Raw genomic sequence first — 27015 nt, 5'->3', positions numbered from 1 at the left:
ACATGAAAAACTATTATGGTATCAGTGGTACATAAATATTTTTTGTTATTTTATGTAACGTGTGTGGTGAAAGTTTTTAGGTCAGTGAATAGCCATCAGTGTTACGAGGGTTGTCGCAAGATAACGTATGAAAAATTTTGCTACGACGGATAGCATTGGTTCCGTAGAGGCAAGAGAAGCTGCTGAACAGCACGAAGCAGATGTCTGCGCCCTTGAGAGGCTTACTGAGGGCAACTTCGTCGATGACGAAATAGCAGGCAGGCACTCGGGCTGCGAGGACAGCGAGTCCTTCCACTCAAGCCAGGAACAGCGATGCTAGGTTAGTGCCTCTCAACGGAAAACGACACAGAATGTAATACGGTTACATTGGCAGTCTCCGTTGGCACAGAGTGTTCCAACGAACTCACAGGCGGATTCAGTCTTGTGGTTTATGCTGGCAATGTATAAGAAATTAGACCATCATGATAAACTATTTGATGAACGATTTGATGATCAAGCCAAGAAATTAGATGAGCAAATGAAAGTCCTCTATAAAAGATAGGTCAACCAAAACAAGAAGTTAGATGAATCGAGAGGAGAGTAGATACAGTGGCCGCAGACAGCCAGGTAACTATTGATGCGGATCAGATGAAAGTAAAGGAAGTATTACAAGATTTGAGTAATATCACTGAGAATTTTAAGACCCATATGATGGCCGCCAAGCATGATTTAACAGTACATGAAAGCGTGGCGCCAGATGGGGAGCAAGTTAAAGAAGTCGTGAAGGAAATGTGTTCAGAGCAACACGAGATACTATATTTTGTATGTCAGCTAGTGGCACAACAGGAGATTGAATAGCACGCACAGAGAACTGACGCTGGAAAGGTTGCAGGGAAATTCGATGCATGTGCACCAGCCGTGGAGCAAATTTCGGTGTGAGGTAAAGAGGAATTTGATAGGGCACAACCTGTTGCGAGGGGCAAAACTGAGGAAACTGCTGGGATTCAAACAGGTGCAGCTCAAAACAAATGCTAGGTCTGTTCCAAAAATTCCGAAACTTTGGCCACTACATTTTTCTACACTCACCTTTTACTTATTGCGCATGGTGTCATTCGAAATACTCTCTTCCACATTTGATACTCCGCGCCCAACGCTGTTTCCATACCTGGAAGCAGTCTTTGTACTACACCTCTTGCTGTATCACCAGAAGTGTTGTCTGCAATTTATCTTTTATAGGGATTGAAGGGCTATCTGAATGAAGGCCATCTTTAACTCTGAGAGAGGACAAGTAACTCTCACACCTATTTTTCGCATACAGAAAATTATTAAAGATTTCATTACAACACGACACACCTTGAGTGAGACTCTAGAAGGTAATGGCCTGAGCAGACATTGATGCAGCCTGGTAGAGCGCTAAAAGCATGTGGTATTTTTATAGTTCTTAGCTTATAGAGACGACATGTTAGGAGTTGAAAGCAATTGGCAGCGAGCACATCCCTTATTAAATCTTAGCGGACAGGCCCACAGCCATACAGGGCAGATAGGGCAGCCTTACGTGGAGACAGAACTCCAGCAGAACAATGCCACATTACCTGCTGTGGTGACAGTGGAAGCCTGGGCTGGGGTGATGGTCTAAGAGAACGGGTCTACGTAGTGGAGTCATAAACTGGGCATTGTGTGCAGAGCCACACATAACAAAAATTCACAAGTTTCCACATTCACCAATAGTGGCTACTAATAAGCCCGAAGGCACAGGCGATTCAAATAAAGATATTTGAGATTGTATCTGTTCACTTGTTGCCATGGGAAGAGACATGATTTCAAAGAGAACCAGTTCTTCCCCCTCTGAAAAAACGTAAAAAAGCCTGTAACTGGCGGTTTCTTTTTTTTCAGAGATGCAGGTTTCTTAACTCTTGCCTTGGTTCGACAGGATTTGTGCTATTGTTTGGGACGGGAGATTTAGCGCCTATAGAGCCCTGTGATTGGATCAAGACGGCGTGAAGGCGTTGTCGTTCACACAATTTGCGGTAAAACGGATTTTTTTTTTCTGGAAAGGTGTGAAGCATTTAGGTGCGTACTTTGGTCTGGTAAGCACTTCTGGTCGAAACTCTGGCATGTGTCGTTGGTACTTGGGACCTGTCCTGAGACTGACTTCACTTGCCAGTAGTTTAGACTGGGGCGCCTGTGGTGAAGTTCTTACTGTATCGACAGTGTGACTTCAAACGTCTAGGACTACTCGTAAGCCGAGGGCACACTTACTCGTTTTTGTTTTACCAGCCTTGAAGTTTGGTATCCCTGTGCACTCTGTCGTATAACTGAGCCAAATTGGTCCTTGGTAAGACCAGCGAACGTTTGTGTCACACACTGAAATCTACCGTGATTTCAAAGCTCTGGTGGAGAGCAAATTGCGATCCGCCTGCCTGATAGCTAGACCGTGAGATTTTTGCATTTCTTTCGTGGCCGCGATCGATTCACAAGTGCCGCCTCGACGTCTCACCTCTGCCACAAACATCTCGCCACCCCCAAGTTACATCGCCGTACGAAGTAAACAGGGTAACGTACTGCTGCTCCGGCATAGTCAGGGCGTGCAGATCTCAATCGCCGCTTGCCCTCAGCTGCACCTAGGTAGAGAAACGTTAGTAGATTTCATCAATCAAAGTCTGCTCAGCATCAGATCAATTCAGCTTGCGTTATCCACATTTTGGAGGCCAGAGTACTTGACTCACTGATCACCTAATTAAACTGTCTCTGCCACCCACGATCCTTGTCCAGTGTAGTCTTAAATAACCTGTTAGCTATTTAAGGTATTCAATCAATAAATTGTTCAGCACAATTTATGTCTGTTTTGGGAAAGTAAATGTTGTTAGTAAACTAAATTTGTCTACATTTTCAATCATTTAAATAGTCTCATCAGAGATGCCTTCCAGCTCCAGTCCGGCCATTTTTAAATAGTATGAGCCGTTTGTAACACCGAGTACAGCTGAAGCACTCATCACCGTAGTCTTTCTGCATCATACGGAGTCTCTGTAAGGGTTTTACTGAGTTTCATGACAAATTCAATGCACACGCATTGCTCCTCTAACTCTGCCGTCTCGAAATTAGCAAACTGTGCTACACAACGTTCTACTCAATACAGCACTGAACAATAACTAATAGACATAAAAGAATGAAACATCCTACAGTTACACATTAAATACAGGCATGTGCAGGGATGCCAACCGCATTTCGCTCCAACACACCATTGGCGCGAAATAACAAATAATCCGGAAATTTTTGAACTGACCTCTTGTAAGACATCGAGAGGCACCAGTGGCATTGCAGAAAGCAAACAGCAAACATAGGCTGGGAGGATTCTCATGGAACGGACCTGGAAGAATGGCTTTGTGAGATACGTCAATCACACGAAACAGCAGCTCAGACGAATCAAATTAGTGATGTGGAAGTTAAATAAAAATGTAGAAGACATCCTGTATTGGCACTGAATTACACTGTTTCCTGAAGCTGCAAAGAACAGCATCTGAAAATTCAGTTGTCCAGTGAATCAGTCTGCTTCAACCATCCGATATGATGTGTAGAAATGAATAATGTTGTAGAAAGTTGTGTCCTCAATTCAAGCAATAAAGTGTCGGTGAGGTGAGAAGGTATCTTTAAAAGTTGTAGAGTGAATAAAGCCTAACCAGCAGTGCACTCGGTGGGGTAAAGCTGGAGGTTCAATTCAAAGTGTAAATTTGAAACTACAATTTCAAGTGGAATTCGTACGTTAGCTTCATGCCTTTAGTGCAGTCTTTCTGATCGTGTCCAACTAAAACTAATTGTAAATGAAGATAGATTCGATGCATGTGTGTGCGGAGGGAATTCCATGTAAGGAATTATTGACAAAAATTCTGATTCACGGCGGGGGAATTTCGAAAGTTAATGGATTCTGGATTCTATGAATGATGAAATAGTCTACTATGTCAGAGCAGGAGATGAACATTATGGATTAAGAAATATTCTCTAAATGAATTTAATGGTATTCTTGGAGTCAGCTTTAACCATCTGGAATTTTATACAGCTTTTCAAGATCAAACCACGCCGTCATTCATCCATACCATTTACGATAGGTAAAGTATGATGATAGAGATTAAATCGGCGTTGCATCAAAGTGTTATGGAAGAAAGGAAAGATATTTCATCGTAACCTGCATGTAGACGATAAATTTCTGATTAAATCATATAGGCTATCTAGAAGGCATCAATTTTCGCCGAGATAATTATTAGTGTGTCTAATGGTCCGCTCAGCATGTGAAGAACGGTACATGCGAACACGGTCGAGACAGAGACGATCCGGACTGCAAAATCCCGTGTATTGCGGCACGTTGCTGGTATAAAACTCTTGCGAGACTAAGTGTCTAGCTAGAAGTATGGGTTTAGTTTCAAATGTTTGTCTAAGTTCTCCCGGAGAGAGTAACCACCACCAGAATTTTGTTTGTTGGATCGTGTCATAGTGGAAATTTCCTTGTTAAAGGCCGGCATGAGTGGCCGAGCGGTTCTAGATGCTACAGTCTGGAACCGCGCGACCGCTACGGTCGCAGGTTCGAATCCTACCTCGGTCATGGATGTGTGTGATGTCCTTAGGTTAGTTAGGTTTAAGTAGTTCTACGTTCTAGGGGACTGATGACCTCAGAACTTAAGTCCCATAGTGCTCAGAGCCATTTGAACCTTTTTTGAACCTTGTTAAAGTTCATGGTATGGACTGGTTAACTTAGAGAGATGCAGATATCGTGAGTATTTGACAAGATACCAGTTTTTTCGCTCGTTTCACAGGAAATAAAGTACTTGTGTTTGTGTGTATTTTGTAAGAATACTAGCTGACAGATCCAGCATGACCTCGGGATTAAGTTTGCAAATTTTCTATTGTGAACGACACCTGGATCAGACTCCGTGTGAGATGATCCTTGACAGTTTCTGTAGGCTGGGCGCAGCTGCTTCGTGTGTCTACGATGCGATTTCGTAAACTTCTTTATAGACAGCTATAGTTTTCACCTGCTGTCGTTTGCGCTCAGCAGTTGGAGGCTGTCAAAAGCACTCCTAGGCTTCAGGCATTTCCGTAAGTTGACTCGGGCTTTTTCACGCATCTCATTCTTTATCAAGTTATACCTCTTGAAATATGTGTTGCACAGTGATGTATTTGTGTAATGTCGAATATATTGCGAATAGAGCTAGTAGCAAACAACTAATAAATTTTAACGTCATTCATAATGCGTCCGTTTTTCACGCATCTCATGATAGGTAGGTAGTTCTTACGCCCACAGAATTTGTTGGCCGAAAGTAAGGGACATAGGTACCTAGTTTGATCGAAATCGGTCCAGTGGTTCAGGGGGAATTGTGCAACATGGTTACACACTTGCACTCATACACGCATCCATTTTATAATATCCATGGATATGAAGGTATTGAGAGAATTAGTGTACGGAGAAATAACGGTTTACTTTCAAACGTGTACCTAAATATGTCGGGTGGAAGTAAGCACTTCGCAGAATTTTGTTTCTTGGTTGGTCTCATGGTAAGAATGTCCTTGGTCAAGATCATAGTATGCAACGGTTAATTTTAAGCGATTCAAATATCGTGGATATTCTAAAAGCAATCGTTTTTATTCAGCAGTTTCGTATAAAATAAGGTGCTTTCTTGCAATCCAGAACAAATTCATGATAAGTAACTTCTTTGGCAATGTTCTCTATGTTCCACGTGGCCATGGCTGCACGGACTGTGATCCATGACCAATCTTAAATGCCTTTTATATTAGGCAGCATGCACGTGCTAATGTAAACTCAACCAGTACGCAGTTGTGCTTTGTGGACGTATCAACAGTAAATGTTCAATCTCTTTTCTGCTTGCCCATAATAGTTGGTAGCTGGTAAGATACTACACTTTGGTTCTAACTGTATGTGCATCAGAGAAAGTGTATTGTGACCCAGATATAAACCCGGCCAGTTAGTTACTGACGAAACCAACCTACATAACTTGGTCCTTCTGAATTCTTCCTTCATAAAATCATGACCCCTTTTAATACTGATGAACATAAACTGTAAGAATACTCAGTGAGAACGGGAATGATGGGGATAATGAAGCTGAGTGGTTTGCAAAACTTTCCTTTCTTCGGCTGCTGATATCCAATCGCGTTACCCGTTGTGCCTTACGCTATCGAATCTCAGCTGTAGATTTCCTAGATGTTGTTAAAGCGGATCAGATCGCTTTTTTATTCGGACAAGCACCAGGTCAGAGGCGGGTACGTTCTCGAAATTGGATCTTCAAATAGTTTCCCCCCACAGCAAGGTAAATTCCATCACCCCTCTTATAATCTACCTCCTATCTATCGATTTTCGCGAGATAAAATGAGAGTGAAATTGAAACACCCCCGTCTCAATGCACATGTATTATTCGCGTAAGATCATAAAGCTACTCAGATTACAAAAAAAAAAAAAAAATTGGACATAAATAGATTCATGGCAGCTTGACTTCTGTTGGCATTTTTCAGCTTGTTCCAAATGCCTTTTATTAATATAACTCGTTTGTAAATTGAGGTTGTAGATGAGAAACTCATTGGAACATTTCAAGACAGTATTCATAAACATCCTTGAAGGTTACTAAAGGACTCACGGAGTATCGAAGAAATGCTTTAAAATCTATTAACGGTAGGTCGCTAATTTCATGTCGTTAGAGAATGCATATCTCTTAGATACGTACGCATCTTCTACAGAGAATAAAAGGAGAGGACATATTATAACAATCATCCACAATATCCTATCAACATTTGATTCAATGCACTCTTACACGTCTTGTGGGCATTAAATACCCTCACAAAAATTGCTCTCAAGTGGGGACAAACGCCCAGGCCATTATATACACCACAATTATTAGAGATATTGGGCTAATTGCTTATCCAACACTGTCTAACAACTATAAAATGGAACTGGGTGGTTCGGCATTATGTGAGGTGCACAATTTAGAAGTACATGTGGCAATTGGTCAACACTAAGCTCGTCTAGGTACCACTGATGGAACTCTATGCGTACCTTACCAAAGCCCATGTAATGAGCTGCTCAAGTACATTACACTGCTTTTCGGCATTTGTAGCCTCTATTGTTAATTGCTTGCAACGCCAGGAAATTCAAAAAATGATCGAATGAACTTGTTTGAACGTAAGACGTTCGTTCGATGCTCTAGATCATTTTTGCAGGTGCACACTAAAAATTAGAGAAAACAATCGCTGGAATATTTTAAATTTATTTTCTTGTTTTAAATTAACGAATGTTTGTTAATTAAACTTGAATAATGATCTTGAAGAATTAACAAATAACAACGAAATCAATATGAACACAAAGAACACAACAAGAAAGGAAAATACTATGCAAATAATGAAAATAATAACTTTAACTCAAGAATGCAAGACAGAAGAACTGATGGAACAACAAAGTGCATCAAGTGGAAACGGCGCACGCAGCATTTCCGTTGAGACTCTCGGCTCCCAACTCCTTCACCTCTTCACAATCTTGGGTCACCTTCGCAGCATCCTCCAAGGCAACATGTTTTATCCATCATTTTGATTTGCAGCTCCTTCTATTGGCCGTGTTGGTAGCTAAAATGTATAATGTGAGGTCCACCAGTTATGCAAATGGTGTTTTGCATAACTGGCGGACCTCACATCCAACAACATGTTTTAGTTGCGTCATTAAACTGCACAACAACTTTTTCATCTCACATTACATAGCAAAATAGCAGTACCTAAGAGTTTCGAGAAGTTGTGATGAACAAAGCGTTGATATGAAATATCATTCAAATGGCTCTGAGAACTATGCGTCGTAACTGCTGAGGTCATCAGTCGCCTAGAACTTAGAACTAATTAAACCTAACCAACCGAAGAACATCACACACATCCATGCCCGAGGCAAGATTCGAACCTACGACTGTATTGGTCGCTCGGCTCCAGACTGTAGCGCCTAGAACCGTACGGCCACTCCGGCCAGCCGAGTATCATTATTTTGATTGTGATACAAATAAATTCTAAAGAAAAACAAAATTTTAGATCTGTTGCTTATGATTAATAGCTAATAAATCACACACAGAACTGCTACCGAACACGAACTTCAAAGCTGAGGAACATAATACACTACTGGCCATTAAAATTGCTACATCAAGAAGAAATGCTGATGATAAACGGGTATTCATTGGAAAAATATATTATGCCAGAACTGACATGTGATTACATTTTCACGCAATTTGGGTGCATGAGAAATCAGTACCCAGAACAACCACCTCTGGCCGTAATAACGGCCTTGATAAGCCTGGTCATTGAGTCAAACAGAGCTTGGATGGCGTGTACAGGTACAGCAGCCCATGCAGCGTCAACACAATACCACAGTTCATCAAGAGTAGTGACTGACGTATCGTGACGAGCCAGTTGCTCGGCCACCATTGACCAATTGGGGAGAGATCTGCAGAACAGCAGGGCAGCAGTCGAACCTTTTCTGTATCCAGAAAGGCCCGTACAGCACCTGCAACATACAGTCGTGCATTATCCAGCTGAAATGTAGGGTTTCGCAGGGATCGAATGAAGGATAGAGCCACGGGTCGTAACACATCTTAAATGTAACGTCCACTGTTCAGAGTGCCGTCAATCCAAACAAGAGGTGACCGAGACGTGTAACCCATGGCACCCCATACCACCACGCCGGGTGATACGCCAGTATGGTGATGATGATTACACGCTTCCATTGTGCGTTCACCGCGATGTCGCCAAACAAGGATGCGACCGTCATGATGCTGTAAACAGAACCTGGATTCATCCGAAAAAATGTCGTTTTGTCATTCGTGCACCCAGCTTCGTTGTTGAATACATCATCGCAGTCGCTCCTGTGTGTGATGCAGCGTCAAGGGTAACCGTAGCCACGGTCTCCGAGCTGATAGTCCATGCTGCAGCAAACGTCGTCGAACTGTTCGTGCAGATGGTTGTTACAGCCATGCGGATACGATGCCTGTCATCTCGACAGCTATTGAGTCGAGGCCGTTGGGATCCAACACGGCGTTCCGTATTATCCTTCTGAACCCAGCGATTCCATATTCCGCTAACAGTCATTGGATCTCGACCAATACGAGCAGCAATGTCGCGATACGATAAACCGCAATCGCGATAGGCTACAATCCGACCTTTATCAAAGTCGGAAACGTGATGGTACGCATTTCTGCTCCTTACATGAGGCATCACAATAACATTTCACCAGGCAACGCTGGTCAACTGCTGTTTGTGTATGAGAAATCGGTAGGAAACTTTCCTCATGTCAGCACGTTGAAGGTGTCGCCACCGGCGCCAGCCTTGTGTGAATGCTCTGAAAATGCTCATTTGCTTAATACAGCATCTGCTTCCTGTAGGTTAAATTTCGCTACTGTAGCACGTCATCTTCGTAGTGTAGCAAATTTTAATGGCCAGTAGTGTATATGGTATGAAAACGTAAGTCTTCTGGCATCACTGACTGTACAACAGGATTGTGTTGAAGATCTCATATTGACAGCAGGGTTTCAACTGGAGAAAGAATCACTAATAGCTGCTGTGTTATCACCTAAATCGTCTCTTGAATTTAGCTCCTTCCTTTTAAACGGTTTTGATGGGAATATGTATAGTGTTCTGGAATTATCTATTCTGATATTGATGTCATAAATAAGAGAAGTTTTTCTCAAGCAGTCTGCCCACTGGGAGTGACCTCAACTCCTTGGCACACTGCCGCTCAATGAAGAATTGTGTGTCAGTTACAAGCTTTATGTGATTTCGGCACTCACAAGGCTGGAAAATTTCTCCTTTGCTCATATTCTCTGAGGTTACAATGGAGGTCACTTTACACGCAGAGAGCCCAGTACTGTGAGCGAACCTACTTAATTTTAAACATGTGCAGAAAAGGATGACATTATGCTGGGTATCAGGGTGTGTTGGAATATGGTGAAATGAAATTAGGGACGTGGCAACAGCAACACGCACACACTGCCTACCGCTGTACAGTATACAATTTGACTCCTGAGGCACAGTGCTGGCCGGCCGTGGCAGGTGAAGCCCACAACCTACCTGTGGCGTACCTCATTCCAGCACCTCACGCGGCGCAACGTCCACATTCGGATCTCTATTTGACAGCTCTCTGACACATCGATTCCTGATCCATTCAGAGGTCTCGCCACTGTACACTGAATTTTAGAAGAGTGCAAATCAATTTTCTGATGAGGAGGCAGTGCACCATTTGGCTTTGTGATGACGTATAGAATCTTAATTGGGAAAATTCTCTTAATTTTGTCAGCAGGCTTGTCTAGGCGATCTAATCGTTCCTCTTTTAGAGCCCTTGCAGAATTTTCTACCTTTTTTGTGCAACCATTTTGCATTTTCTCTGGTATCTTTCTTAATACACTTTCAATGTTTCTATAAAGAACTCTGCACCTGTTTTCATATCGTAGGGTACGAATGACCATGATACGGTGCACTATTACACCAAAAATCGGTTTGAATCATTATTTATGGTTCTGCGTACTCTACATGACCTTGCCACATCGGGCTGGCTTCTGTCTACATCTACATCTACATCTACATGACTACTCTGCAATTAACATTTAAGTGCTTCGCAGAGGGTTCATCGAACCACAATCATACTATCTCTCTAACATTCCACTCCCGAACAGCGCGCGGGAAAAACGAACACCTAAACCTTTCTGTTCGAGCTTTAATTTCTCTTATTTTATTTTGATGATCATTCCTACCTATGCAGGTTGGGCTCAACAAAATATTTTCGCATTTGGAAGAGAAAGTTGGTGACTGAAATTTCGTAAATAGATCTCGGCGCGACGAAAAACGTCTTTGCTTTAATGACTTCCATCCCAATTCGCATATCATATCTGCCACACTCTCTCCCCTATTACGTGATAATACAAAACGAGCTGCACTTTTTGCACCCTTTCGATGTCCGTCAGTCCCACCTGGTAAGGATCCCACACCGCGCAGCAACATTCTAACAGACGACGAACGACTGTAGTGTAAGCTGTCTCTTTAGTGGACTTGTTGCATCTTCTAAGTGTCCTGCCAATGAAACGCAATCTTTGGCTCGCCTTTCCCACAATATTATCTATGTGGTCTTTCCAACTGAAGTTGTTCGTAATTTTAACACCCAGGTACTTAGTTGAATTGACAGCCTTGAGAATTGTACTATTTATCGATAATCGAATTCCAACGGATTTCTTTTGGAACTCATGTGGATCACCTCACACTTTTCGTTATTTAGCGTCAACTGCCCCCTAACACACCATACAGCAATCTTTTCTAAATCGCTTTGCGATTGATGCTGCTCTTTGGATGACCTTACTAGACGGTAAATTACAGCATCATCTGCGAACAACCTAAGAGAACTGCTCAGACTGTCACCCAGGTCATTTATTTAGATCAGGAACAGCAGAGGTCCCAGGACGCTTACCTGGGGAACACCTGACATCAGTTCAGTTTTACTCGATGATTTGCCGTCTATTACTACGAACTGGGACCTTCCTGACAGGAAATCAGGAATCCAGTCGCACAACTGAGACGATACCCCATAGGCCTGCAGCTTGATTAGAGGTCGCTTGTGAGGAACGGTGTCAAAAGCTTTCCGGAAGTGTAGAAATACGGAATCAACTTGAGATCCCCTGTCGATAGCGGCCATTACTTCGTGATAATGAAGAGCTAGCTGCGTTGCACAAGAGCGATGTTTTCTGAAACCATGCTGATTATGTGTCAATAGATCGTTCCCTTCGAGGTGATTCATAATGTTTGAATACAGTATATGCTCCAAAACTCTACTGCAAACCGACGTCAATGATATAGGCCTGTAGTTCGATGGATTACTCCTACTACCCTTCTTAAACACTGGTGCGACCTGCGCAATTTTCCAATCTGTAGGTACAGATCTATCGGTGAGCGAGCGGTTGTATATTATTGCTAAGTAGGGAGCTATTGTGTCAGCGTAATCTGAAAGGAACCTAATCGGTATACAATGTGGACCTGAAGACTTGCCCCTATCAAGCGATTTCAATTGCTCCGCAACCCCTAAGGTGTCTACTTCTAAGAAACTAATGCTAGCAGCTGTTCGTGTTTCAAATTCTGGAATATTCCATTCGTCTTCCCTGGTGAAGGAATTTCGGAAAACCGTGTTCAATAACTCCGCTTTAGCGGCACAGTCGTCGGTAACAGTACCATCGGCACTGCGCAGAGAAGGTATTGACTGCGTCTTGCCGCTTGTGTACTTTACATACGACCAGAATTTCTTCGGATTTTCTATCAAATGTCGAGTCAATGTTTCGTTGTGGAACCTATTAAAGGCATCTTGCATCGAAGTCCGTGCCAAAGTTCGCGCGTCAGTAAATTTTAGGCAATCTTCGGGATTTCGCCTTCTTCTGAACTTCGCATGCTTTTTCCGTTGCCTCTGCAACAGCGTCTGGACCTGTTTTGTGTACCACGGGCGATCAGTTCCATCTCTTACCAATTTCTGAGGTATGAATCTCTCAATTGCTGTTGCTACTATATCTTTGAATTTGAACCACATCTCGTCTACATTTGAATAGTCAGTTCGAAAGGAATGGAAATGGTCTCTTAGGAAGGCTTCTAGTGACACTTTATCGACTTTTTTAAATAAAATTATTTTGCGTTTGTTTCTGGTGAATTTGGAAGAAACAGTATTGAGTCTAGCTACAACGACCTTGTGATCACTAATCCCTGTATCAATCATAATGCTCTCTAACAGCTATGGATTGTTTGTGGCTAAGAGGTCAAGTGTGTTTCCGCAACCATTTACAATTCGCGTGGGTTCGTGGACTAACTGCTCGAAATAATTTTCGGAGAAAGCATTTAGGACAATGCACGTTACTCTTACCATAGGTGCAACCACATCGAAGGAGATTCTGTGGAGAGTGCGTAGCAATATATAGCTCCAGAACAAGGGCATCAGCAGTGTCAGAAGTTTCAGGGGTAGCAGTCTGAATGAGTGGCGGATCTGGCACTTTAACTTTAGCAAACGAGTCATGTGTATACTGATACTTTGAACAGCCGAACGCGACAGAAAGTTCCCTGGGAATTGGTCTAAATATGAAGAACAAAACAGGAATGGTGCTGAACGACATGGGGAATTTACTATCGTAACCAAAGAAACACAAAGCTCAGTCCCACAGTGTTATCACAAGTATGGTAGACAACTAAATCCAGACATTATCAAGATATGGAAAGAAACTATGAGGAGATAAAAGAAATTTTTCATGGCGTAAACAGTACGAAATTTTAATTGTAATGGTAGGCTAGAATTCAACTTTAGGATACAGAAAAGAAGGAAAAGTAGTATGAGAAGTAATTAAAAAGGAAGTCTCCTGCTAGAAATTTGCAAAGAGATCAGATTAAGTCAGTTTAAAAATAATTAATGGAAGCTGTATACCAATTAGGAACGTCAAAACATCAGTAGATTTCAGAAATATTATTCAGTGGCAGGAAAGAGACTTTGGTACCTGATTTTAAACAGGTCAACGTTTCCAGAAGCTACTATGGAATCTGCCCATAATTTGTTGGGTGTTAACTGTTTACTCAAACTGAAGAAGCTAAAGAAAACAGGAAATCTAAAACAACGGCCTAGTTAATTTAAAAAAAACACAGGTTCTTGACCATTTTAAAGTGGAGAGCAGGCAACAATTGACTGACAAATATTGGAAAGCATTGCATTAGAAGACGAATGGATAGCTCCGGGAGATGAAGTAGTGAGGGTAGTAAAGTGCCAAATGGGTAGAAACACAATTTCTAGTAGAATTCTTGGACAACTCACCAGATACTGAGTTTAATTGAGGAAAGATGTAACTATCAAAGATCAGTAAATGAACCTGTCACGTGTGAATAGACACATATAAAAAATAAGTTCTAAAGAAAATGAAAACGGGAAAGTAGGAATAGACGCAGAAGAAATGCGAAACTATAGTAGCTTGGATAACAATAGGAAAGATAGGTGCCACGTATGGGAAAATTAAAGAAACACTTACAGAAAAGAGCGTCAGGTGCATGAACATCAAGAGCTCAAATGGCAAGCCAATACTAAACAAAGGATGAAAGTCTGAAAGTTGGATTTAAGACAGGTTTGGGTTCTACAAAGGGAACCAAAAACCATAGTGTGCGAAGGAATGAAAGTGTTAATGAAGAGTGAAAGGGAGTTATGAGACAGTGAACAGAATTTAACAGTACAGTGAAGGACGAAGGCGAAAACAGGCACCTGGAGTAGACAAAATTGCTGCACAGTTACTGAAATTGAGGGCGGTTTCCAGACACCATCTTTGTTTCCTAAGTGTTGCAGTTTATTTGCGATGTATTACGACAGAGAAAGTAGTATATGAGCACTGGAGACATCTTTGTTAAATCGTACGTCACCTTCTTGTGCGCAACAACATTTTAATACTGTAATTGTTCCTGACTGCTTAGTAACATATTCATTGGTGGTATTCATGGGGTCGTTTATTTCCAGTTCCTAGTTTCATATCCCCTTAAATTTGTGGATGTTACTCAAGAGCTTAGTACCGCCAACAGGGTTGCTTAATCTCACTTAAATATATAAGTGCATCGCGTTTTTTATCCATTAAAAAGTAGTAACCTACTTCTTCGCTCTAATACCTATGTTTAGTGTGTGAATGGCCAGACGAGTCTACGCTACTGCGGTCCATGTTTACGTTACAGATTACATCATATAGCTAACACAGTTCCTGGCAACACATCGCTAAGGAAGAAATACCACTGATGCAACAGGTACTTGTCATTTGCAACCAGTGGATCACTTAAGCTATAACTCCTTCGGATGCTTCGGGGAATTTTTATGCATCTGTGAGAGACAAATCACACAAAGACGGTATTCCACAGAAAACTGCAATCAGGCAAAGCTACTTTACGTCGTTATTGACTTCGTCGCAAACGGAAAGCTGACTGCTAATCTTACACCGTTGTCTCGAACCTGCAGTACTGGTAGTAGCCATCGGTCAGTTGTGACTCGCCAGAGCGGAGTTCTATAGTTGATTAATGTGAAGGCGTTTTAGGCTGCCACGTTTCAAATGAGTGATATATTCCTGAACCATGGCAATTTTACAACGGTAGCTCACTTTCCCTGAGCAATACCTTAAAGTTCAACAGTAAATTTATGTTAGCGTCATCAAACCAATGGACATCAGAGTATTAAACTGTAATGAAGCGAATGAATTTCTTGGTCCTACATGTAAAGATGATATTCGTCTGCAATTTACAGTCAAAATGGCTCTGAGCACTATGGGACTCAACTTCTGAAGTCATTAGTCCCCTAGAACTTAGAACTACTTAAACCTAACTAACCCAAGGACATCACACACATCCATGCCCAAGGCAGGATTCGAACCTGCGACAGTAGCGGTTTCGCGGTTCCAGACTCCAGCGCCTAGAACCGCAGCTATTTTAACGTCATCGAGGTTCGTCCGAATAGGGAGATGTTCTCGATAAATACCATCTGGCTGAGCGGATAATTCAGCAATATGAACAGTCTGAGATGTAACTGATGTTTAATCGCTCTCACCTTGTCTGGCCATTTCTACTTCCTTACTATTTGTGGTATTAATAATACTGACTTACCTCAGCCGGGTCAGCGCAACAACATATTTCATCTCTGTTTCCTTGATTGCATTGTTAGGTTTAGCAGTCATTTCCGGGTTGCGGTCCTCCAATGGTGGAATTACTTCAGCTACCTCATTCCCCTCAGAGCGCTGAATACCACAGACCTGTGAATGAACTGATTTCACACCACCACTTTTTGCTACAATGACACATGTCCAACAGAGAGGAAACCTTAGACATCTGATTTAGCATTCTTAAATATGCCTGTAAGGTTTGTGAAACGCGGTCCTCAGTTAAAAAAAAAAAAAAGAAAAAAGAAAAAACAAGTGGTTCAAATGACTCTGAGCACTATGGGTCTTAACATCTGAAGTTATCAATCCCCTAGACTTAGAACTACTTAAACGTAACTAACCTAAGGTCATCACACGTATCCATGCCAGAGGCAGGATTCGAACCTGCGACCATAGCAGCAGTGCGGTTCCGGACTGATGCGCCTAAAACTGCTCGGCCACAACGCCAGGCCTCAGTTAAAAAGGTAGAGAATTGAGAGGTACAAGAACAAAAAAAGGATAAAAGGTTTTTGTGGAACACATTCAACTGAATTAGCGATATGCTGACGTGACTGTTGCTACAGCACCTGTTACAACGTAAAGTCAGCGCCGGCACACCAACGAAAGAGAAGGTACAGCTGCGAGAAGAAATCACCCAATCGCACACTCACCGACCTCCCTCCAGGACGACAACGCAACAGCAGCGCCCCTAGATGAAGAGAACATAAGCGCCATGCTTGACTGATGGCAGGCCACTTCGATAGAAGCGTCATCGTTAGCCACTTCATTAGCACACCCTACGTAGGACAGACTTGTGTTAGTGTATTCTGAAGAAGACTGCTTACTTTGCATGTCGCCCTTTGCTTGCGACACATATCAATGTTAAGTAAATATAATCGTCTTTTGTAATAAAACTCATCAATATGAGTTGTTTGATTAAATCGAGTAGGCATGATTCCTAGACATAACAACATTGGCGACGAGGTGATCGAATACTATAATGCAACCTGTTAGCAGGGCCACCAGCTGCCACAAATTGTCTTTGTTTTTTGTCGTGGGCGCCTTAATTATACCTTGTCTTTTCTTTGCAAGGGTTTTGTCTCTTATAGTGCTTTTTCTTTTCATTGTTTTCACGTGGGCGTTGTAGAAATTTTCTTTACTTGTGTTCTTATTTTTATTGCTTGGATTGTCTACTCATTGCATCTGCCTATTTCAAAGTGAGCAACCCACCTCCCACACTCCCTCCTCAGGCGCCTCAGTTGCAAGCCATAGATGCAACGCAGCTGACAGGAATGTTTCAGTTTCAGATGCAGCAGATTGCTACCCATATAAACACGGTACATCAGCTACTCGCCAACAATGCAGCACAACAGGAAACAACTGTAGCTCCGAGTGTCGTACTGCCTTTTCGCCAGTTTAACGAAAAAGAAGAGGAATGGCTCGAGTGGTTGGAACAGTATGCAGTCCACATTATTGCTCACAAGTATCCGGTACTGTGAAACTATATTACTTTTTTTTAACGGTAGAATGTGCAGTCTTTCGCCTCATTCAGTAATTGTCCCTAACGCCCCTTCGAGTCAACTTTCCTATGATTAGGTTGTTGGTTCCCTAACTAACTATTATGACCAACAAATGAATGTACTGGCAGCGAGGTACCAATTCTTTCGTTGCAATAAATGGTCAGAACAAACTTATTGCGGGTGGGTAACAGATTTGCAGGGTATGACGACAAATGTACTTGTGGTGCTTTATATTAAGATGTTATGTTGCGTGATACGGTCGTGTACAGTGTAACCGATGTCAAACTTAGAGGACAGATTTTGAAACAGTCAGATCCATCATTTCATCATGTGGTGCAAATTCTAGATCAGTACGATTCAGGTGCCACAACAGCCAATAAATTCAAGCAGCTACCAGTTTGTCGGGTTGAGTCGTCCAAAGCTTACGACCAGCCCAGTAGACAGCAACAGCACACGTGCACCAAGCCGCGCAAACAGTTCTCTGAAGATGCGGCTATGTCAGTGAATGAAATTAAGTCATGCCCTCGGTGCTTTTCATGGCACAAACGCCAAGATTGCTCTTCCAGACAAGCACAATGATAACGCTTGTGGCAATAAAGCTCACGTACAATCCGTATGTTTGGTATAGAACAAAGATAAGAATTTTGCCCACCCACAAAGGTCAAGCCACAAAGCCCATGTAATCAATGTGGTGTATTCAAAGCCTGCTGCAGGCATTAGGTTATCGGCAGTAAAGCCGCGAGTAATAATGGGTTGGGGTAATGGGCAGGGCCCTGTGAATATAGTGGCGGACAATAAGTTTCGCATGTGGGTGTCCTGGGAGGCGTGCCAGAGATGAGGCCCTGCAGTCGCAGTATCCTCTGTGTCCTCGGAGTCTTAGACGGATCCTCTGTAGCAAAAAAAACTGAGTGGAAGTATCAACAAACGAACTTGCAAGGATGTCATGTGACGTCCGTAACGACCAAACACAACGATAAACAACGAACAAAATGCCAAAAAAAAGATGGATAGAGCGTCTGCTATGTAAGCAGGAAATCCCGGGTTTGCGTCCTGGTCGGAGCAAACATTTTCAACAGTCCCCATTGACTTATATCAACTCCTCTATGCAGCTAAGGGTATTCATTTCATTGTAATCAGGAAAACCAGCAAGCAAACAGTTTCCTTAGTGCCACGCCAGTCCACCAAACTTTTTGTTCATTGGCTTATTAGCAGAAAACGTGTCAAATTTCAGTTGGACATGGGTGCCTCTGTTACATTGCTGAATCGTATCACATATTAACTGTTAGGCTCTGCACACCTGTCTAAAACTAGCAGACACCTGACGCCTTATAATGGGCAAGACATTCCCATTCTCAATAAAGGTACTCTGCCTGCAGTGTATAGCTCGCATACGCAAACTGTAGCTTTCACTGTGTTACAATCACTCCATTGTGAGAACATATTTTGCTTTGATTCTCTTGCAGTCAGTGCTAAAGACGCTGAAGAAATTCCCTGAACTATTTTCTGAAGGTTTAGGCAAGGCTAACAGTTCTGTTGCACATATGGCTATGAAAGACAGTGCTCATCCGAAATTTTGCCATGCCAGAACTGTTTCCATTGCATTACAGGACAATGTGGCTGCTTAACTTAAAGTATTGCGAGGTAGCGGAGTTACTGCAACCATACAAATTAGTCAATGGGCAAGTCCACTGGTTTTGCTGAACTGAAGGACGAATGTAACAGAAAAATAATGGAATAATACTGTTATTTGAGAGAAAAAAATTATGCTTATAAAGCTGGTGACAAGGATGACAAAAAATCAAAAGGAGTGAAGAAATGTGTTGTTAAAAATAAAATAAGCTTAGAAGATTATACAGATTGTTTGTTCAGCAATAGAGAGGAGCACAGAAGTATTAATGTGATTCAAAGCAAAAAACACCAAACCTACACAGTTGCGGTAAACAAGAAAGAACTGAGCCCTTATGATGACAAAAGATATATTTTGCAAAATAAAATAGGTATATTACTATGCAGACATTACACATTATTGTCATCTTCTTCATAAATGATATTTAAAATACCAATACATTTTTTCTATATAAAGGGAAGCACTGCTGAAGAAGCTCAACAACATAAGCAGTACTAATGTATGTAAAAAATTTTGTGAGTTACAATCAAATGCTTTATATAGTATTGAATATTGTGAATATTTATATACCTGATATGGGGAAAGAATATGTTTGGAACTCGATAGTGAATTTAAAATGACTTTACGTGACAAATATTTCAAAATAATTGTTAATTGCGTTCTTCAGCTTTTGAAGAACAGAAGATTAAATTGAGATACAATGGTACAAAGAAACGTAAAAATAATGATAAAAATGAATTCTTGATTTAGAATTTACTCTGTGAATTTCTCGAGTATTTTATATGAAAAACGATCTGGAGTTCACTGTGTGATATTTCAAAAAAAATTTCCTATTACAGATTACCATCTGAAGTGTATGTACAGAATGTAAAAAATATTACCAGAAAATTGAAGTTACATGTGAAAGTGGTTGTCAAGAGTAAACTGGAAAACATGAAAAGATCAATTCATAAGTCTCACGATTGCTAAAGGAAAAAAGAATTAGGAAAATTTAAGGTAAATAAGATTTAATAAGGGTTCATTCCCCTTATTTTCTTAAAGTCGAATTTTTTTCTCATGCTCATAACAAATCATGTTTTTTGCTAATATTGACCTTTCCAGAAAAAACACATTTTTATAAGAAAATAGCGAACCAAAGATGACAAATTGGATAAAGCAGATATTTTCAGTAGGTCCTGAGTAAGTTTTCTTAAGAAAAAGTGAGTCAGAACCTACTGAAAATATTTATTGAATCGACCTTAGATGATCCAACAGTACCAACCGACCATCGTGTCAGCTTCAGCCGAATGGCCCCATACAATGTGGGTATGGAGTGGCTTGGGATCAGCATACCGGTCTTTTGGGAGTGACAGTTTTTGTGACTTACTATTCGATCAATTTGCGTCACGACGCTCGGTACATCAACAACATGTTGGCCAGGATGTTCTCCACCCAAGTTCTGTATATTGTGAATAACGTAAATAATCATGGAAAGTCATATCTTTTCAAGAATACTCATTGCTACCAGGTGCACACAAAAGAGGCCAGTATATAAACGGTTGAATCCCAAACCGAGTACATGCCCAATCAGTTTAAAAATAATTCAACTGGCAGAACCATGGTTGAACAGAAACATTATTTCCTGCCTGACGAAGTAAATGTGCATATTAAGAAACGAATGCATAACTGTAGGAAAAGAGTCCACAAAAAAAAAGATAGTGCTTGCTTTCCCAATTTCTAGAGCAGAATTTAAAAATTTGAAGGGAAAGGTTTGGATTTCCTTGAAAATATGCCAAATTATGAGAAGTATAAGACTGCAGTGTGTACAGCCGGAAAGGAAGCTACTCGGAAGACCTAGAATCCAGGTGGTAGTTTGGAATTCAACTAAGCGAAGACATTTTGAAATTAACAGAAGGTAAGAGTTCTTTGAAAATTAATGACTGATCCGTTCCTGACAAATAAATTCTAATGTTCGGTTGTGATGAAGCAGAGAAAACCCTGTGTGAAAATGGGACAGTTGTTATGGTCAGGAAAACTGATAGTTGGTTGAAACAGTTCCAGCATCTGTACACCAAAAGTGCTGATATCGGAATCACAGAACAGACGAAGGTGTTTCACGTTTTATTTCCTTTGCTCAAAGGCAAAAGCCAAAATACATATGAGACACTTCTTGCTGTACTGAAAAATAAGATGCCTGGATGGTAATCGAAAACTGCAGAGCTAGACTTTCAAGTGGCTACAATTACAGCTATGAAAACAGTTTTACCTGCAACATCTATAACCACTTGCAATTTTCACTTGAAACGATGCCTGTGGAAGGAAATACAAGAACTGGGATTTACGGAGGAATGAGGGGTTAGAGCCGATTGTTTTGCTATATGTCTGCTGCAGCGGCACATCTTCTTGCAAACAGTCATGATGTGTGGAATGTTTTTAACCAATGGCACAGGGCAGCGAATGGTGCCAAAGCTTTTCAAGGCAAAAAATCCAAAAACATCTGAACGCGTTCTTTCCTATAAGTAGGCTGAAGGAGGATGAATTAAATGCAATATTTGATTTTTAAATTGGTCTAATCTTCCAAAAAGAAGAAGAAAATATTTAGATCTTGATAATAGCTTAAAAGACCTTAAGGATATATAATGACTCAGGGCATTTAAGAAATTTCAAATATCTGGCTTTCTTACAAGGAATCAAGTTACAAATTAGAATTCATAAAATAAGACAAGAATTTTTAATAACATACAGCAGTAATGTTGTAAAAAGAAAATGCTAAGAAATAAAAATTAAAAACACAAAACTAAAAGAATAAGAAAAAAACAGTCAAACGTACCACGTCACGTACTATGTGTATAGCCAGTCCTACTCGTGCTTGCAATGTGAAGGGGAGAACTTATTACAAAACGGTCGGCAAAGCCTACCGCACTCTTGTGGTTACCGTTGAGGGACGTAAAGCCCATTACACCTAAACACGAAGCGATTTTTGTGGACAACCTGTGACTCTTCAAAACTGTGCAACTTTTCAAACACCTATGTGGAGTCTGTCTCCTGTAGCGTAGGTCACCAGTATATACTACATACTGTTAAGCTACAACGAATACGTAAATCTATTTCCATTTCTAAAGTCACCTCTGTGCCATTTGGTGAGTGATGAATACACTTTTCCTGTGTGAAAAATGATGCACTTAACATTGAAAATGTGAACGGATGTGCTCACAAATATCTAGGATATGACTATGAACTCAGGTATTCAATTGGTTTTAGACAACAGTTAAAAAAGTTAACTGCGAAGTTTAGACTTGTGCCGTTAATTTACAAACTATGATCATATTCTGTACTAAACACAGGAGATCAAGTGTAAATAAAATATTGCCTACGACAGGAGTGGTAGTAACATAAAATACTGACGCTGCGGAGCCGTCAAACATATTGCCCCAGTTTGAATGCCAGGAGATTTTTACATTTTTTAACACATTTAAAGTTTAATTTCATGATCTCGCATGCATTTAACAACAAAAAATTATGATTAAAATTGGAATTAATTCAGTACCTATATTTTAAATTGGCTTCTAAAAGCCATGGACTAAATATATCTCAAAATCAACATATCGTTAATTGCGCATCTAAATGCTGGATAAGCATAAATGCTGAATGCCCGGAAACCTTTACCCGCTATTCGAACAAGCGAGTGCTGAAAACTTCGACAAGCACGTCCCACCATATGATGCTTTAATCCTCTTTTACGACTGAGCAATTTATTTATAATAATTTATTCCAACTAGAGCTAACTATTTCTTCAAATATTTTCACGCTCAAGTTTGAACTTAACTTTAGGTATTCAGTGAAAGGTGTCAGGCATTGCCATACATTACTGCAACTATATATATATATATATATATATATATATATATATATATATATATATATATATATATATATATTGGTGTCTCATCCTAAAATTTCGGTTGGTCTTACGTTTGCATCACCGAGGTGCTTTCGAATTCCCAGACTAGGTGTTGAGTTCTTAAGTGATATTATATGGTCTACTATTTTTTTTTTTTTGTCAATGGCGTTTGTGGCAGTCTGTTGAAATGACCAAAGAATTTTATTCGCCTTTTCTTGATGTCTATTCAATTGTTTCAAAACTTTTCTGATGTTTTGTTTGATTGTAGTCTTTAATCGTCATTGGTATGTCTTGCTCCTAAAATTTTCTTACTTATCTCTTTCCGTTTCCTTTTTTGATTTCTTCAAGTTCGTGTTTTGTGTGAAGCTTCCGTGTTTCGTTTGCGTAGACGACTGTTTATTGCATGACTGTTGTAGTGCCGAATTTTTGACTGTCTTGAAGTGAAATTTTTGTTGTAGGGGCTTCTTTTTTTTTTACTGTTTTGTTACAATTTTGCTGAGAGATTTTTTCAAGACGTGTCGGTTCGATGAATTCTCCGAGGTATTTAAATTACAGGAAGCTGTTGATATCACCGTATTTTGTTTTCAGGCTAGTGGTTTCTGCCTCTGTATATAAAAATTCATTTATCTCAAAGGAGATTTGTAACCCGACTTTCTCTGCACATTCTTTGAGTGTCTCGAGTTGTTTGACCGCTGTCTCTTCGTCCTCTGCAAGTATCGCCAGGTCATCCGCAAGTGCAACGTATGGTATGTAGCGGTTGTTTTAGGAAAACCCAAAAGCACTGGCTTCTAAAACCTACGTTTTTTGAGTTCTTTCTCCCATTCTTACACAACCTTGTCTAGGACGACGTTGAACAGAAAAGGAGAGAGTCCATCTCCTTATCTCTTTGCCTCACCTGTTTGAATGTCAAAGGGTTCTGAGATTTCTCTCCTAAATTTTACTTTAGATTTCGTATCAGTTAGTGTTTGTTTTGTGAGTTTTCGTGTTTTGGGATCTAAAATCTGGAATAGTTAAAGCCTGTCTACATAGTCGTACGCCTTTTGAAATCTACAAATTGGCATACTATGGGTTTTAGTCTGAGGGCTCGCATTTAGAGTATTGTTTTAAGGTTAAAAATCTGCCCTGGTGAAGATACGAGGGACATCCCTCCATAGCTGCTTACATCTAGTTTGTTCCTTTTTTATACCGGGTGAGTTACCTAACGTTACCGCTGGATATATTTCGTAAACCACATCAAATACTGACGAATCGATTCCACAGACCGAACCTGAGGAGAGGGGCTAGTGTAATTGGTTAATACAAACCATAAAAAAATGCGCGGAAGTATGTTTTTTAACACAAACCTACGTTTTTTAAATGGAACCCCGTTAGTTTTGTTAGCACAAAGAACATACTTCCGCGTATTTTTTTATGGTTTGTATTAACCAATTACACTAGCCCCTCTCCTCAGGTTCGGTCTGTGGAATCGATTCGTCAGTATTTGATGTGGTTTACGAAATATATCCAGCGGTAATGTTAGGTGAACCACCCTGTATACGGATTGATTAGGGAAATCATCCAGTCATATACACTACTGGCCATTAAAATAGCTACATCATGAAGATGACATGCTACAGACGCGAAATTTAATCGACAGGAAGAATATGCTGTGATATGAAAATGATTAGTTTTTCACAGAATTCATACAAGGTTGGCGCCGGTGGCAACACCTACAACGTGCTGACATGAGGAACGTTTCCAACCGATTTCTCATGCACAAACACCAGTTGACCGGCTTTGCCTCGTGAAACGTGTTGTGATGCCTCGTGTAAGGAAGAGAAATGCGTACCATCACGTTTCCGTCTTTGATAAAGATCGAATTGTAGCCTATCGCGATTGCGGTTTATCGTATCAACGAGTTGCTGCTAGCGTTGGTCGAGATCCAATGACTGTTAGCAGAATATGGAATCGATGGGTTCAGGAGGTTAATACGAAACGCCGTGCTGGATCCCAACGGCCTCGTATCACTAGCAGTCGAGATGACAGGCATCTTATCCGCATGGCTGTAAAGGATCCCTGAGTCAACAGATGGGGACGTTTGCAAGACCACAACCTTCTGCACGAAGAGTTCGATGACGTTTGTAGCAGAATGGACTATCAGCTCGGAGATCATGGCTGCGGTTACCCTTGACCCTGCATCACAGACAGGAGTGCTTGCTATGGTGTACTCAACGACGAGCCTGCGTGCACGAATGGCAAAACGTCATTTTTTCGGATGAATCCAGGTTCTGTTTACAGTAACATGATGGTCGCATACGTGTTTAGGAAAATCGCGATGAACGCACATTGGAAGTGTGTATTCGTCATCGCCATACTGGCGTTTCACCCGGCGTGATGGTATGAGGTGCCATTGGTTACACATGACCGTCACCTCTTGTTCGCATTGACGGCACTTTGAACATTTCAAATGTCTTACGACCCGTGCCTCAACCCTTCATTCGATCCCCGCGAAACCCTACATATCAGCAGGATAATGCATGACTGTATGCTGTAGGTCCTGTTATCTGATTATGTCGCACAGATGTTCAGTGCAATTCATGTCGTGCGATGTGGGTGGCCAAGTGATTCACTCGAACTTCCCAGAAGGTTTTACAAAGCGGTCGTGAACAACTGTGGCCCAGTGACATGATGCATTGTCATCCATAAAAATCCCATCGTTGTTTGGGATCTTGAAGTCCATGAATAGCTGGATATGATTTATATGTAGTCGAAAGTAACAATTTCCAATTAATTTTCGATTCACATGGACCAGAGCGCCCAATTCATTACAATTAAACCCTACCCATACCATTGAGGAACCACCAACAGCTTGCATAATGCCTTGCTGACAACTTGGGTCCGTGACGTAGTGGGTTCTGCGTCACACTCGAACCCTACTTTCAACTCTTACTGACTGAAATCTTGACCAATCTCCACAGGCCGCGCTTTTCTAGTCCTCTAGGGTCCAACAGATATGGTCTCGACTCCTGGAGCGGCGCTGCTCTAAGCAAAGATTCTCGTGTTGGTAATCTGATGCCACTTCCTCGAGTCAGTTCCCACATCTCTTTTGGACTGAAAATCTCAGCAGACCCTACAGTTTTTCACAGCCTCTTCCTGGACATCAAATTTCGCCACACTGTCCTAACGGATAAGATCGTCTTATGTCCCACATTGATTTCTGCGATTGTTTCATGCAGTGATAGTGTCTGTTAGCATTGACTACTCTACGCAAATGCCACTACTATCGATCGCTGAGTGGAGATGAGAGGTAATGCCTGAAATCTGGTATTCTCGGCACACGCTTGACGCCGTGGGTCTCAGAGTACTGAATTCTTTCCCGAAATGAAATGTCCGATGCATCTATCACCCACTACCATTCCGCGATCAAAGTCCGTTAATTCCCGTGGCGTGGCCATAATCACGCGGGAAACCTTTTCTCTTGGATCATCTCAGTACAAATGACAGCTCCACCAATGCCCTACCCTTTTATACTTTGTGTACGCGATACTACCGCCACCTTTACATGTCCATATCGCTATCTCATGGCTTATGTCACCTCATCGTATAATGAAAGCTGTTAAGCTGTTATTCTGAATCTCCACTGCATAGCTTAAAACTGCTGATGTGTCCTTAATGTATAATCCTCAAATATTTATACTGTTTAAATGCGTCTGTCCAGAAGAATTGTATGGGTTTTGAACAGAATAGCACTGCATCATACTAGAATGCAGATTGGTCTCTTTGGTCCTGACCGCAGTTACGTTTGATGAAAGAAATGTACTTCAATCAAACGCTCAGACAACGCTATATTCACCATCCAGTGAATAACGATGGCTTGCCTAACTGCAATGAGCATTCTACTATCTCCAGCTACGAAAAAGCTGTTCATGTGGCGACCACATGAAACGCTCTGGAGAGGACAACGGATTATAAGAACCAACAAGAAAGACAAAGGGTGTCCTTATAACGCATGTATACTCTAAGGGATACGTAATGTTTTACTGTGACACTTGTACCTAATGTTTCACTGTTAGTGGAAAAAAAGAATCGAATTCGAAGAGCAATGCTTACCAATGGATTGTAGGTAGTTACACATTGACCGCTATGGAACGAGTGTTTGTTGTTGTGTTAAACAACGATATAAATTTGGAAAGTGGTAATAAACTAAAGTTTCACTGTAGTTAGCCGCATTTTTGAATGCCAGAATATTTTTGGAAATAATTTATATTGCAGATTAAAGCGTTCGCCACTCCAAAAGTGAGCAAAGGTTAATGTTGGTAAATGATTGCTATGAGTTTTAAATAA

Source organism: Schistocerca gregaria, chromosome 6, assembly GCF_023897955.1.
Source record: "Schistocerca gregaria isolate iqSchGreg1 chromosome 6, iqSchGreg1.2, whole genome shotgun sequence".
Lineage (NCBI taxonomy): Eukaryota > Metazoa > Arthropoda > Insecta > Orthoptera > Acrididae > Schistocerca > Schistocerca gregaria.
This window is presented reverse-complemented; position numbering follows the sequence as displayed.